Source organism: Thermobia domestica, chromosome 6, assembly GCF_964235325.1.
Source record: "Thermobia domestica chromosome 6, izTheDome1.hap1.1, whole genome shotgun sequence".
Lineage (NCBI taxonomy): Eukaryota > Metazoa > Arthropoda > Insecta > Zygentoma > Lepismatidae > Thermobia > Thermobia domestica.
The window spans coordinates 75285745-75300452 of NC_137459.1; the positions used below are offsets into that span (position 1 = coordinate 75285745).

At 36.3% G+C, this 14708-nt stretch overlaps 1 long non-coding RNA gene across 1 annotated transcript; it reads right to left on the minus strand.

Annotated features, from left to right (window-relative positions):
- Positions 1–6723: 6723 nt before the first annotated feature.
- LOC145688055 (uncharacterized) lies at positions 6724–13006 on the minus strand. The gene is made up of 2 exons (XR_014131836.1): positions 12700–13006; positions 6724–7231 (listed from the first exon to the last, which is right to left on the minus strand). It is a non-coding gene; the product is annotated as an uncharacterized LOC145688055 (long non-coding RNA).
- Positions 13007–14708: the final 1702 nt, after the last annotated feature.

Below are 14708 nucleotides of genomic sequence, written 5' to 3' on the forward strand. Positions count from 1 at the left end.
CGCGGTGGCTCAGTGGTAGAGCGTTCACCTCTGGTGCTTGGGGTCCTGGATTCAAACCCTGCTCTCGCCAAGTGAACTTTGTGGTGGACAAACACCGTGTGCGTTGATTTTCTCGGGGTTCTCCCGTTTCCTCCCACTTTCTTCAGTCCACCATTTCATTCATCTCTCATCATCACCGTCTCCTTTAGCCTAACCGGCATAATCGTGGGACGTAAAACTCAAAGATTTCATTTCATTTTCTGAAGATCCACGTTTCACTGGATTCATGTGAACAAGTTCGCTCAGTGACAGCCAGATGGTGTCGGGAGTTTGCTTTCATATGACGAGGTGCAGCTAATCGTGGGCTCAAGTCTCACTAAAGAGCCTCGGTGTTTTTAACTCTACTGAAAATTTCTGTGTTTATATTAATCCCACACAGCAATGAAATATTTTCAAAACGTTTCTAAAACGTGCCATCATTTTCCTTCAGAAAATGTATCCTACTTCCCTTAAGGAAATATATTCCATATGTTGTTGAAAACATTTTCCACATAATACTGAAAATATTATCTAAATACACTCAAAAACGTTGTAGAAATATTTTATACGCCGTTAGAAAAGTTTTCCTAAAAATGTTTTCTGTACGATTTCCAAACATTACTGAAAAAGTATTTGAAACGTTTTATACAATGTTAACGGAATGGTTTTTAAAATGTTTCTCATGGAATATTTTAAAATTATTTACCAATAACGCAGACAATATTTTCCTACATATGCCAAAATATTTTCTTTACATGACAAAATATATTTAGTGAATATTTTTTGTACATCACAGAAAATATTTAAAGAATAGTTTCTGTGCATGACAAAATATTTAGGGAATATTTTCTGTACATGACAAAATATTTACAGAATATTTTCTGTACATGATAGAACCCAAAGCCCATAGGCCAATTCGGTTACTACTGCAGATACGAAAACAAGGTAAGATACAGAAGGAAATTTTTAAAATGCAGCAAGTTTTGTTTTTATATTAGTATACCGCCCAATAGTAACGAAAAGTACAACGCTGCCACTGTTGGACAACAACGAATGAAAGAAAGAAAGTTTGAAATTATTTGGACCAAAGGGAACGGAAAGACACAATGAAAAATATAGTGCAAGACCCAATTTCGCGTCCTTCGTATCTGCTCCCCCCCCCTCAACACCGTGGTTGCTATGCCTCTGGCGTGGATGTTGCATTTGCATGTTTATCCTTCACTGTGTCTCCTTTCAATTCTTCTCGGTGTAGCTAATTTCAAACCACACATTCTTTCATTCGTGTAGCCCGACATGATGTATGGTAACGCATTTTCTTTATTGAGCGGTACACTAGTACAAAAACAAAAGTGTTGCTGGAATTTAAAAGAGTCCTTACATATCTTACCGTGTTTCCATACCTGCAATGGTAACCGAGTTGGCCTATGGGCTCCGGACTTTTGCGTCACTCTGCATATACGGTATAACGGCTTCTTGCTGGGAACAAATAGTAAGTTGAAAACAAGGCGGCCAGGCTGTGACATAGCAGCTGGAAGAAAACATAAGATTCTTCTGTACAATTTTACCTGCTTAGACGTCTTTGCCTCACTCTGTCTTCATGACGAGGAACCATTGCGGCCCACAGACTCAGATCAAAAAAATAAATAAATAGATAAATAACTAAAAACAAAATAAAAATAAAATAACACTACTACTACTACTACTACTACTACTACTACTACTACTACTACTACTACTACTACTAATAATAATAATAATAATAATAATAATAATAATAATAATAATAAACAGTGTAAATTATAACTACGTAATGTTAACTTGCTCTCATAATTTTAAGCATTTTTTTTTAAACTCAAACTCTTATTTACACACAAAATGTTTCTGGGTGTTTCACTGGTACTACTGGTATGTGGACACGCCGTGCATATATGTTGGGGTGTCTTATGTGACTTACGACATTCAAACTGCACATCAGTGTGTTCACAATCGTCGCCTGCCAGTTTTAAAAGCGGCTGTATTGGATTTTTTTTTTTTTTTTTTTAATACGAAAAGGATTGAAGTTTAGACATCCATTTCAAGAAACAATTGTTGGCAATCCTTTTCCTATCTTAAAAATAATAAATCCAATATAGCCGCTTTGTAAATTGGCACGCGATGATTGTGAAGGCTCTAATTTGCAGTCTGAACCTCGCAACATCACATAAGACACCCCAACGTACATAGACGGCGTGGCCACATACCAGTATACCCGGCTGCACTGTACGACCCTTCTGAATCGTGTTTCCCGCTCATCCAGCGATAGAGTGCAACGTTGCCACATGGTCATTCATTGCAGTCTCCCTCCCTATTTTTTTCTCGTAGCGTAACCACAACTAACTACTGATGAAATAATAATAATAATAATAATAATAATAATAATAATAATAATAATGCTCTCAGGGTTCCACAGGGTCCGATCTCATTCTACTTTTATTTTTAATATTGGTGTTATTGGTGACAGAGAGCAATTTAGTAGACCTAACTTCAAAATTAAGTATAACGCAAGCAAGTAAAATTAGTGTACTCACCAGTTCAGGCATCTCGCAAAACACCCATTTCAAATTCAATCGTTTCATCTGCAGTGTCCGTGTCGCTGTTACTTTCCTGATTGGTCCTGGGATTTCGCAAAGTACCTATTTCTAATTCATCAGTTTCATCTGCAGTGTCCGTTTCACTACTACTTTTCGAATTAGCAGAATAATATACTACATCGTCATTTCTATCTACCATTTCAATGTCACTGTCACTGTGAGAATCTTCCAACACACCCACACCTAAATCGTCACTTTCATCGGTGTCACTATCGCTTTCCAAGTTGATGATAACGGGGTCATGATCATGATCAATTAATCCTTCAATCTCCCACATGCAATTTTCTAACCTTTTCACGTGTTCAACACAGTTTTTCCATTGCTCCCTCCCTATTTTATTAATGCCTTCTTCCATGAGATGCAGCACCTCATTCGCTCCAAAATTCTTGTTTCCACTGGCAATGTGTTCTTTCACTGCACCCCAAACCATTTCTATGGGATTCAGCTCACAGTGAAAAGGTGGTAAACGTACAACTTCATGTCCAGCAGCTTTAGCCATCTCATCTAATACAAATTTTTCACAATATTTTGCTTTGTGTTTTTCTAAAATTTGTTGAAGCTCTACTTTGGTCATTGAAGGGTCCCAAGAGATGGATTTGTTTGTTAACCAAATCTGGATTTCCTTTTTGGTGCTTCTTTTACTAGGAACTTTTTCAGCTTTGCGTGAATGATAACTTGCATTATCAAATACCAAAACTGAATTTGGGGGCACGTTCGGTAAAAGCTGCTCTCTAAAATATTTTTCATAAACTTCAGCGTTCATTTCCCCATGGTAATCCCCACTCTTTTTCTTCCCCCGAAACAACAGCTGCGCTCCAGGCACAAATCCATCTTCAGATCCTGCATGGACCAGAATAATTCTTTCCCCCTTCCCCCGTGGTTCTTTTAGACCTGTAGTAAGTCCTTCGCGCTGCGCTTGAGAGGCTGATTTGATTGTCGTGTCAACCCATCTTTTGGATTTTGTGTGACCCAAATTCGCCCATGTCTCGTCAGTATAAATTATGGGCCTTCCGTCTTCTCTGGCTTTCTTGATTGCCCTCAAATATCGGTGTCTCCAAGATACAATATCGTCTCTGTTATCAATCAACAAGGAGTTCTTCTTTTGTCTCATGAATTTAAACCCCATCTCCTTCAGAAGCTTGCGCAAAGTCCATGGTTCGATTTTGGGAAGTCCACCAACTTGATTTAATCGTTCACAAATTTTTGCAATAGTGGGTAGTTCGTTTTCTCTGAAAAAACTATGAACGTGTCTTCTGATAGCTCTTCTGGTAAAGTCGTCATAAATTTGTAGCCGGGTTCTTCGTGTGTCATTTGGACGCTTTTTCCTCGGCGTTTGTAGTTTACCACCCCCTTTAATAAATTCCTGTCTTATGTCATAAATAGTCGACATTGCAATACCAGTCGCATCGTGTGTACGTCTTACTGCCTCGGAAACTGAAATGCGGTTGTTGGGTCCATCCCGAAAATAAGAATATACGTTAAGAACAAGTTGTCTTTCGCCACTTGTCAAAATATGTTTAGACTGTTTCTTATAACACTGGGGAGAAACAAGTCTGTTGTGATTTTCCATTTTGATATTATATCAAGTTAGCCCAGAACTAAAAGCAGCGTTTAAATATAAATGTGGTAATAGCCTTGTAAATATACCACTTAGAAAATAGTACTATTAATTCTATAACTAAAATTCTATTTACCTATTTACACAACACACACACGCACACGCACACGCATCACTAAAAAGAATACATAACGCACAGATTTTCATCTACGTAGGTATATGACGTGAATTACATACGAATTATCTTTTAAAGAACACAAGAAAAAAAGGAGGAATATGGTTGAGACGAGAGCAGCACCTCAAACAAAATGTCACCACACTTCAAAATAACAACAAAAAGAAAAATAGAAAGCCAAGGGCTTGTTTGTATAAAATTGGCAACACAACACCCCTCACGAGTTTCACTGCAAGTGTTGCTACCTCCTAAAAACAAAACAGTTTGCTGTCAGGTGAATAACCTCCTTCTGTTTGTTAATGAGTGTGTGTGTGTGTGGGGGGGGGGTGGCTACCCAAAAAGGAAAGCCAAATCGCATTCCACAAGAAATACGCAAAATGTCATTTTTCCGACAAGATCTAAGAGAACATTGTGAAATAAGTGTCAAACATGAAGGTAGCTTGATCATTGAAGAAGGTATCATGGCCTTATGGTATAATGAATGTGTTGAGAAAATATCATAGGGGAAGTTAAGAAAAAAAATCAGAACTGATGAAAGATTACAATTGTATAGGTTTAATAGAAAGTTAATTACTGAGCTTGTGCTTAATAACAAACGTACTCTTTATTTATCCGAACTTGATATTTTAATTAGGCCCAATTTCTGCACCAAAGCGAGGGGGCACGGTAGCTCAGTGGTACTCACTCTGGTTCAAGGGTCCCGGGTTCACTTCCCGGCCTCGCCATGTGAGTTTGTGGTGGGCAACACTGTGCTCCTGTCTCTGATATGGCCTGAGCTGCTAAAAAGGGACGTTACACCCACACCAATTTAATTTTTTGCATCAAAGCGAAGTGTTTCGGTATCTTTTTCACCAAAGATACGAAGCCTACGTGAAGGAAATAGTAGCGAAGTTTGCTCACATAAACCCAGTGTGCGAATTAACGGGTGGATCAGGAGGATTTCTCCTCTTGTTGTGCTGGATGATAAGTTTTGGATATCCCCATGTTATCTTCTTTGAAGTACAGTGTATCTCCCCCAGTACAATGTCCCTTAGTTCGCACACTGCATAAATCAGATTTAGAGAGTGAAGCGAGTTAATTGTGAGACCATCAGAAGCTACCTAAAAACCAGAAGCTCTCAAGTCACATAATAATAATAATAATAATAATAATAATAATAATAATAATAATAATAATAATAATAATAATAATAATAATAATATAATAATAATAATAATGGGTTGCCATATAGCTCAGTCGGTAGAGTGACCGACTGTCAATCTTCATCTTTTAGTTTCATTTTCAGGGGCTAGGAGTTATGAAAAAACGGGACCCAGAGTTTAAATTGGGATCCGAACCACTTCTGTTTTTGAATCCCAACTATTGAGGTGACTGCGGGAAACGAATCTGCGACCACGCGCGCCCAAGGCGAGCGCTCTAGCGATGAGGCTACAGGGAAGCAATTAATGTGTCGAATAAGGGGTACAAGAAAGTGAAGGGAGTCGTGACACCGCAGGTCACCACGTGATATATCAGTTCAATGGTAGACAAATGCCCCTAAAGGCTGCTGAACCACCAATGTTTTATTTATTTATTTATTATTATTATTATTATTATTATTATTATTATTATTATTATTATTATTATTATTATTATTATTATTATTATTATTATTATTATTATTATGTCAGTGAATGTACGGTGTATAAGTGTCATTTCCCAATAAATCAATCCTATAACGAGGGTATGTGATAAGTGCATTTGGATTAGAACAACATTTTATAGATATTCGTACAATTGTACTTCCTTATTGCAAGATTACATTTTTAAAAAAATATACTGCCGTTCAATTCGGTACATTTGGGCATTGTCAATACATAATAATTAAATTTCACAGACGGCGAATCGACGCGTACTAGCTTGTCAGCCTTGCCTACACCGACAAATGTTTTATTGAAAATTCGAAGATTCATGGTGGCCGATGAAAAAACAAAGATGAAAGTGTGAAACTCCCTCAGCAATTCGACTACACTACCATTTCCGTACATATAAGAGTATTTGGATACACTGGCTGAAAGAAGCATGCTTCCTCGGCTCATTTCGTTGTTGTTTTCCGAGAACAGCCGATCCACTATGATCCGGAACACCAAAACAGTATAGTAGCAGTGGGACACCCTGAAGCATTCTGTGTGTAAATAAGATTTTGAGTTAATAATAATAATAATAATAATAATAATAATAAAAGCAGCTTAAAATTATGAGAGCAAGCTAACATTATGTAGTTATAATTTACACTGTACACTATAATAAATATACATCTATATAAGTTTATATCGGTTAGTAGTTAAATAAAAATATAAATGTACACTATTCTGGCATTATTTATTTAAATACTCTTCAGCAGCATCTTCATGCTGCTCGTATTATTTGTTTCTATACATTAAGAACAATCTTCTCAAATATCACATTAAGAACAATCTTCAACACTTGTTCTAGAAAATTATGTCACTGACACTAATTAAAAAAAAATCAACAACAATATTTATGTAAAATATGTTGCTGAAAATATGTTCTACAAATCTACGGCGCATGGGGAACAGATCTTTTCACGAAATGTCACTTTTTGCAACTTTCAAGAAATATCACATTGTTGAATAACCAGAAAACGTATTTGCTTCTTTATAATGTCACTTTTGATTACCACAACTAACTATAAATTCGACGCTGCGAATTGTCAGTTAAAGTTCTGTGGAACTGCAGCTGAATTCTTAACTGATCTTCTTGTTCGTCTCTGTATGACATGTTGAAGCCAAATCCCAATAATCTACGCGATCTCATCGTTAGTTACGTTTCTCTTGTGTTACACAGTTTCTGAAAATAAAAATAATAGGCAGCGTTTAATAACATAATAACAGCAGGGAATGATTAAAGATCAATTATTACATCTTAAACTTACAAAAATATTTAAAATGTTTGTGTAGGACCTACAGCAGCTTGTGAAGACAATATTGTGTTACAAAAGTAACATCCTGAAGAAAATGTAAACGGCAAGGAAGACAACAGCTTCAGCTGAAAGTGACATACCTCAGACTGTAGCTTACTTACGGACGTTGTAACATGTTGAAGCGGTCACACATTTTTTTTAAAAAGTATAGCATCTTATAAATATTAAACCTATTAAAAAAAAAAATTGAAAACATGTGGCAGCATTTGAGTTGATGAAGAACTAGCGTCTCATTCCGAATGCTCTGATCTCAAATCTGGACCCGATCATCCTTTTTCCCTCAGTCGTACCAGGTGAATGCCGAGGTGGTTACTAAGGCCTTGATGACCGCTACCTTGCTTGATTTCTTTCCCCACGGAGCAGGCCATACATATTATTTTGCCTTATACAAATGAATAATTTTGATACGTTGCATTGCAAAGAATACAAAAAATCGCGAATATAGGAATGAATCATGAAATGCTCAAGAAAACTACCAACATGACAGAACAATTCAGTAAAAGGATGAAATGAAAGGTAAGGGGAAAAAACAAGGAATGTCCATGTGTGTGCTTTATTGGGTACTTTGTCCTATGAGATGGTGACTTTTGGTACTATTTGCCTGTATATATATATATGCATCCGTAGATGTAAAAATATCTATGTAAAAACAGGCAAATGATTTGATTAAGCCTATGCCTTTTTACGAGGTTTTCAATATTAAAACACCGTTTTCTCAAAAATACAATTTTGTGACATTCCTTCTATTTTCCCCTTACCCTTCAAATATACTCTATACATGTTCAACTCTCTCTTCCACGGACACTTAAATGGAACGTGTCACTTGAAGATGGGAAAATTGCGCATTTTGCTAAAATAAGGATTTTCAAAGTGTTTTGAATGTTATAACAGCGCTTGTAGTACATGCTTTTGGGAAATAAAGTTTACAGGAAGATGATTCTGAGAAGTATTCATGGCACAATAGTATGTATTTAAAGCGAAGAAAAAATAAAAAGGGCGCCAGAAAGGTTTTTTTTTTTTTTTTTTTTTTTTTTTTTTTTTTTTTTACAAGAATTTAAACATAGTGTATCCCTCTTCAAATGACAACTTCTTTGATTCTTTCCACTCTGAATCTAAGGTACGGCTTTTTTAATGCATTCAGTGCATTCACAACTTTATAAAGGTCTTACGTTGAAAAAAATGGAATCTTTAAGTTTAACGTCCCACGGTTATGCGGTTAGGCTAAAGGAGATGGTGATAATGAGAAATGAGTGAAATGGTGGAATGAAGAAAGTGGGAGGAAACGGGAGAACCCCGAGAAAACCCACGAGCACGGTATTTGCCACCACAAAGTCCACACGGCGCGAGCTGGGATCGAACCAGGGACCCCAAGCACTGGAGGTGAACGCTCTACAACTGAGCCACCGCGCCCTCGGGTCTTACGTTGAATGTTGTATATCTTAGCGCGAAAGCAACTAATTCGCCCAAGGAAAGTCCAAAATCTAATAAGAACCACTTCCAATCACTTGATCACCTTAATTGCACCAATAATATACCAACGAAAAGCTCAAAAACCTAGGTGGGTTTTTCCGGGCTGGGCCCAATTGGGCAAACCCTGAACACAATACAATACACACACACACACACACATATATATATATATATATATATATATCTAGTCTGATGGCCCCCTTTAATTTTATATATGCCAGGTGAAATATTTACATGTCGCCTGCCGCAAACCATTTAAGAGAAAATAAGAAAATTAGCGAAAGAATTATAATTTTTCAACAATTATTTCGAGCGGCACGCCAATAGTAAACCTGCAGGCAGAATTAGGTAATACTCAAGCAGACTGTTTTACCAAATTTTGACGCATTTCTTGCATCTTCCGGTTTCTTTTTGCAGAACATGCACTAAACGAAAAGAAATCCTTAAGTTTAATATCCCACGATCATGTTGGTTAGGCTAAAGGAAACGGTGATAATGAAAAATGAAGAAAGTGGGAGGAAACGGGAGAACCCCGAGAAAACCCACGAGAAAGTCCACACGGCACGAGCTGGGATCGAACCAGGGACCCCAAGCACCGGAGGTGAACGCTCTATCACTGAGCAACCGCGCCCCCCTATGTACTAAATGAGGAGCTCTAAAAGAAAAAGCGAAACAACTTCTGTTAGGTGGCCAGTAAAAAAGCACGCATGCTATCTGAGTCAGGGCAGAAGCACAGCAGGGGGGCACGCATAAACGAGGATGGTGCAAAAACATTTACAATATTTGTAATTATTCTTATCTTCAAAAACGCTTAATTTCGATCCTAAAAAAAAAAAAATACCTTTCACAGCTAATACACGAGTGTTACACCGCCTTTCTTTCTTACCTTTACGACAGAAAATAGTGTATGTAGGGCTATTGCCTCTGTTCTGAATTTTTCTTCTTGAATAAATCTTTTCCACACTTTGCGCAGTTGATTTTACGCGCTTCACCATACCATGACTGTAGAAACTTTATAATCCTTCTCTCTTTATTACACAATTCTTTAAAAAAAAAAAAAAAAAAAAGTTTACATTACGGCCATCGCAGATGTTCACAACTGACGTATGAACCGGAAATTCCCGCCGCTTACTTCTACCCTATTTGCATTCAAAATCCATTTCAATAAGCTGTGCAATGATAGAAATAACTTACATTAACACTCTCATTCCTTCACGAAAAATATTTCACATCATATTTTATCTATAAATTTTGTTCTCGGCGTAAACGTCTGCTCGAGAGAACCCAAGAATTATTATAACCCACTGGTGTATTTAAGGGGGGCTTCCGGGCTTAAGCCCCTTGAAATTGTACTTACTATATTAAAGTAAATGAATTATCTTGGAGAACAAAGTTAGCCAAGCCCTTCTCCCGTGAAAAAAAAGTCGTAAAAAGGTCATTAAAATGGTAATATACGCGCAATTATCCCGTCACCAAAATAGAAATGTACGTGCCTACTCCCTTCGGAAGCATCCCCTCGGCCCCCCCCCCCGCCTTCACCCTCCCTGACTCGGTTAGATGGCATTCGTGCTTTTTAGTAGCCCCGTAACACAGATTGGTTTGTATTTTTTGGGCTTCTTATCCACACATCAGGAATCAGTATAAATACGCAAATCGTAAAAGAATTGTAATTTTTCGACAATTAATTCTGACGGTCGCCTTGAATTTATAAGTGAAAAATTTATACGTCGCTTGGCGAAAATCATTAAATAGACAACAAGAAGGAAAGTAGCGAAAGAATTATATTTCACTAAGTATTTCGAGCAGTGCTTCTTCCAGACTTGTCTTTGGGAGGGCAGTGGCTCCCCGGAGCAGACCAAAATAATACGTTTATAATAATAACTAGAATAGCACGAGCAATGCCCCCGGAACATTACTTTTGAAAGAAACACTGCTTTCGAGTGGCACACCAGAAGTAAAACTGCACGCAGAATCATTATAACCTGTCATAAAAATGGTAATGTACGCATCTTTTTAAACTCTTTACTTTGAACAAGGCAGTGATATTATGTCAGTACATAGTATTGCCGAATGAGCATTAGCGAAAAATGAAATGAAATGAAATCTTTTAGTTTTACGTCCCACGATTATGCCGGTTAGGCTAAAGGAGACGATGATTATGAGAAATGAATGTAATGGTGAAATGAAGAAAGTGGGAGGAAACGGGAGAACCCCGAGAAAACCCACGCACACGGTGTTTGTTCACCACAAAGTTCACTTGGCGGGGGCTGGGATCGAACCCGGGACCCCAAGCACCAGAGGTGAGCATTAGCGAGTGAAGGCGGGTTAGAGTCCCGCAGGGCACGTTGTTTTCTCTTTCCTTCTTGGGAACTGTAACTGCAGAAACCGGTTCAGATCAATTGGTCATTGTCACTGCCTTGACTAAAGTAAAGACTTGCCCGCATATTTTCCCTTTGGAAGCATCCCCTCGCTCCTGCTGACCTCCAACTTCGCAATGCTCTGACTCAGACAGTATTGGTGCGGGAAGCTTCTAGAACACAGGTCCCCCATATAGGTTAATAGATGTTTCTTTTCTGTATCAAAGTAAAATATTTAATTCACATAGTATTGCCGAGCGAGCGTTAGCAAGTGAAGGCGGGTTAGAGCCCCGCAGGGCACGTTGATTTCTGTCTTTATTACAGATAAATGGGAAGAGGAACCTGTGTTCTACATCCCTACACGTAGTACAGGCTGATTTATATTTTTTGCACTGTAGTTTTTACGTCATACATCCGGCAACGTATATATATACGCAAATCATAAAAGAATAACTATACTTTTTCGACAATTACTTCTGACGCTCCTTTTGAATTTTATCTATTCCATGTGACGTATTTCAAATCGCCTAGCGCAAATCTTTAGGAGACAATAAGGCTTGTGTATAGCCCGCTCCCCCCAGTTCTTTGTCACCGGAACTGGAAGAGTCAGTACTACTACTACTTATATCGAGAACAGAACCAAACCAACCCCTGCGGGGCTTCTAACCCGTTCCTACTACTATTGCTACTAACTACCACCACTACTACTACTATTGCTACTAACTACTACTACTACTGCTACTATTACTACTACCGCTACTAAAGCTACTACTACTACTTATACTAAAGCTTCCTTACCGCAAGATTTACATCTTAAATCTTTATAACATGCGATTCCGATTCATTATGAACTAGTATGAATCGTTAGAATCACTATGATTCGTTAAAAATCATTGGGGGGAGCGGGCTATACTCAATCCGACAATAAAAAGAAAATTATTAAAAGAATCTATTTTTCAGCAATTATTTCGACTGGTGAGCCAAAAGTAAACCTTCACGGTATTTTATGTATAGAGATGAAAAATAGAAATCTAGCATCCCATACCTTTATTAATTTGTAAACATAAATTTCTCGATAATACATAGTATACATGAGAACACCCTGATCTGCGTTTCTTGTGTTCTATTACCATTTCTACATGAAATACCATAAATTTTCTACGTAGTGCAATATAAGAAGTACCCATGTGCACAAGACATGCGATATGCCTTAAATCCCCCCCTCCACACACACATAGTCATAGATAAAGTACAAGGGCACTACACATGCAGATATGCAGATATAAAGTACAGGTACGTTCTTTTTTTATTTTCGTATCAGTCGATAAGTAAATAAAAGTCGCTTTGTTACCCCCTTTGTAAGTTCGTACATACTCAATGAATAATCCCTAAAAGTATGAGCGTCCTGCTTATTCGGGAACTGATGCAGCTTCATGTATACTATACAGACACTCAATCACTTATAAAGACAATAAAACTAAATTATTTTATGTAATCGTTATACTTACCGACTTTTCTTGTCTTTCTTTCTTTCTTCTTCACTATTAACAGAGTTGAGGTGTGCCTTCGACTTCGGAAAAGTCTTCTTTAATTTCAAATCACTCATTAACTAATTAAAATTGGGTATATTACCAACTTTTTAAGTAGGTAGATATTCAATGAATAATTCCTGGCTCCTTAACTATAACCCTTTTTCTATATAAAGATATCTTCTTCAACATGACTGAATATAGTGAGATTTATTTTATTTTATTTATTTATTTTTTAAATATTCCTTCTTGTCTTGACTTGTGAATTCAACATAGCGCGCAAGGAATGCTGGTACCTTTGATGAACAAATGACGGTTGATGTAGCGATGCTAATTAGCAATCTCACACACTGGATATCATAAATTTCAAATTTTTAACAAATATATTTCTTTGGTCCTGCTATAATTAGTATAATGATTGGTAATAATGCTACTACGATACTCTCGTGAGAGAATTTATTCAACATTCGATAAAATATTCTGCAAATAATTCTAAAATATTACATGAAAATATTTCATTTAAGTTACAGGACAAGATAACAAACACATTTCCATACAAAATTAATAGGAGTTTTAAAAATATTTCTTATCTTACGAACGAATTTATTTTTAAAATATTCGAAATATTTTAAAAATTATATTTCATATGTTTTCTTGTAACAATAGAAAAGAATGTAAATGACATGTTGGAAAATATTTTATTCTGTTTATAGGCCTATTCTGTTTCCTTTATCATGTATGTAAAACATTTTTTGTGTTACTTAGAAAACATTTTCTCTCTCAACTAGGGGTAAAAGTACGGGGGACGCCACCCCCACCTCGAGAAAATATATACGGCGTCTACCCAGTTCCTAAAAAAAATTACAATGGGCAAAGATAGGCAGGGTGAACGACGTGACGTCATCCGCTACCTACCGTCCCCCAACCTTTTCAGATCCACTTTTACCCCTGCTCTCAACATTGAAAACATATTACATTACATTCAACACAATATTTCTATTACAATTTGTGAAAATTTTCCATACATTATTTTCCTACTAACGTTCTAAACATGCACATCCTGTTCAGTGGCATATTTACGATTTTGTTTTGTGGAGGGAATCTTTGCTAACTTTATTCCTGAAAATGTGAAAATTGTGCAGGATATTTCATTTACTTTAATATAGTAAAACAATTTCGGGGGAGGATTAAGCCCGGAAAGCTTATTTAACGCCAATGCTTCCCGTAGTTAATTAAATGTACTCCAAACACATTTTAAAAAATAGTTCCGGTATATAGTTGGGATACTTCTCAGATATAACAAGAAATATGTTTTCTCCAGTAACGGAAGAGTATATTCTGAAAACATGTAAAAATGTTTCTATAATAGACCTATATCAGAAAATGTTGTTCACTAAAGACACAAAATATCTTCCAAAACACAATGGAAAACATTTTCTTTTCATTTTTAATGTTTTCTTTTAACTGTTTTAAAGTTTTATATTCAAAATTCCATAAAATATTCTGGAAATAATACTAAAATATCATACGAAAATACTTAATTTAAGTTATAGGAGAAGATTACCAAAATACTTTTGTAAAAATTAAGTAAACCTTTTTAAAACATTTCTGAAAAATATTTCTTATATTACGAAATAATTTATTTTTAAAATATTCTAAATGTTTTTAAAAATATATATTTAATACGTTTTCTCGTAAAAATAGAAAATATTACAAATAACGAATTAGAAAACATTTTTTAAATATGTGGAATATATTTCGTTTGATTGCTTTCCGTATCATATATGGAAAACATTTTTAGTATCATTTCGAAAATATTTCCCTTCTCAACAGTGAAAACATATTAAATTAGATCCAAAACAATATTTCTAATATATTTTGTGAATATTTTCCTGGTTTTACTTTCCGGCAAGCATTCTCAAAATGTACTCCAGGTAATTTCTAAAATGTTTTACAAACATTTTTGGGAAATATTCGGAATACATTGG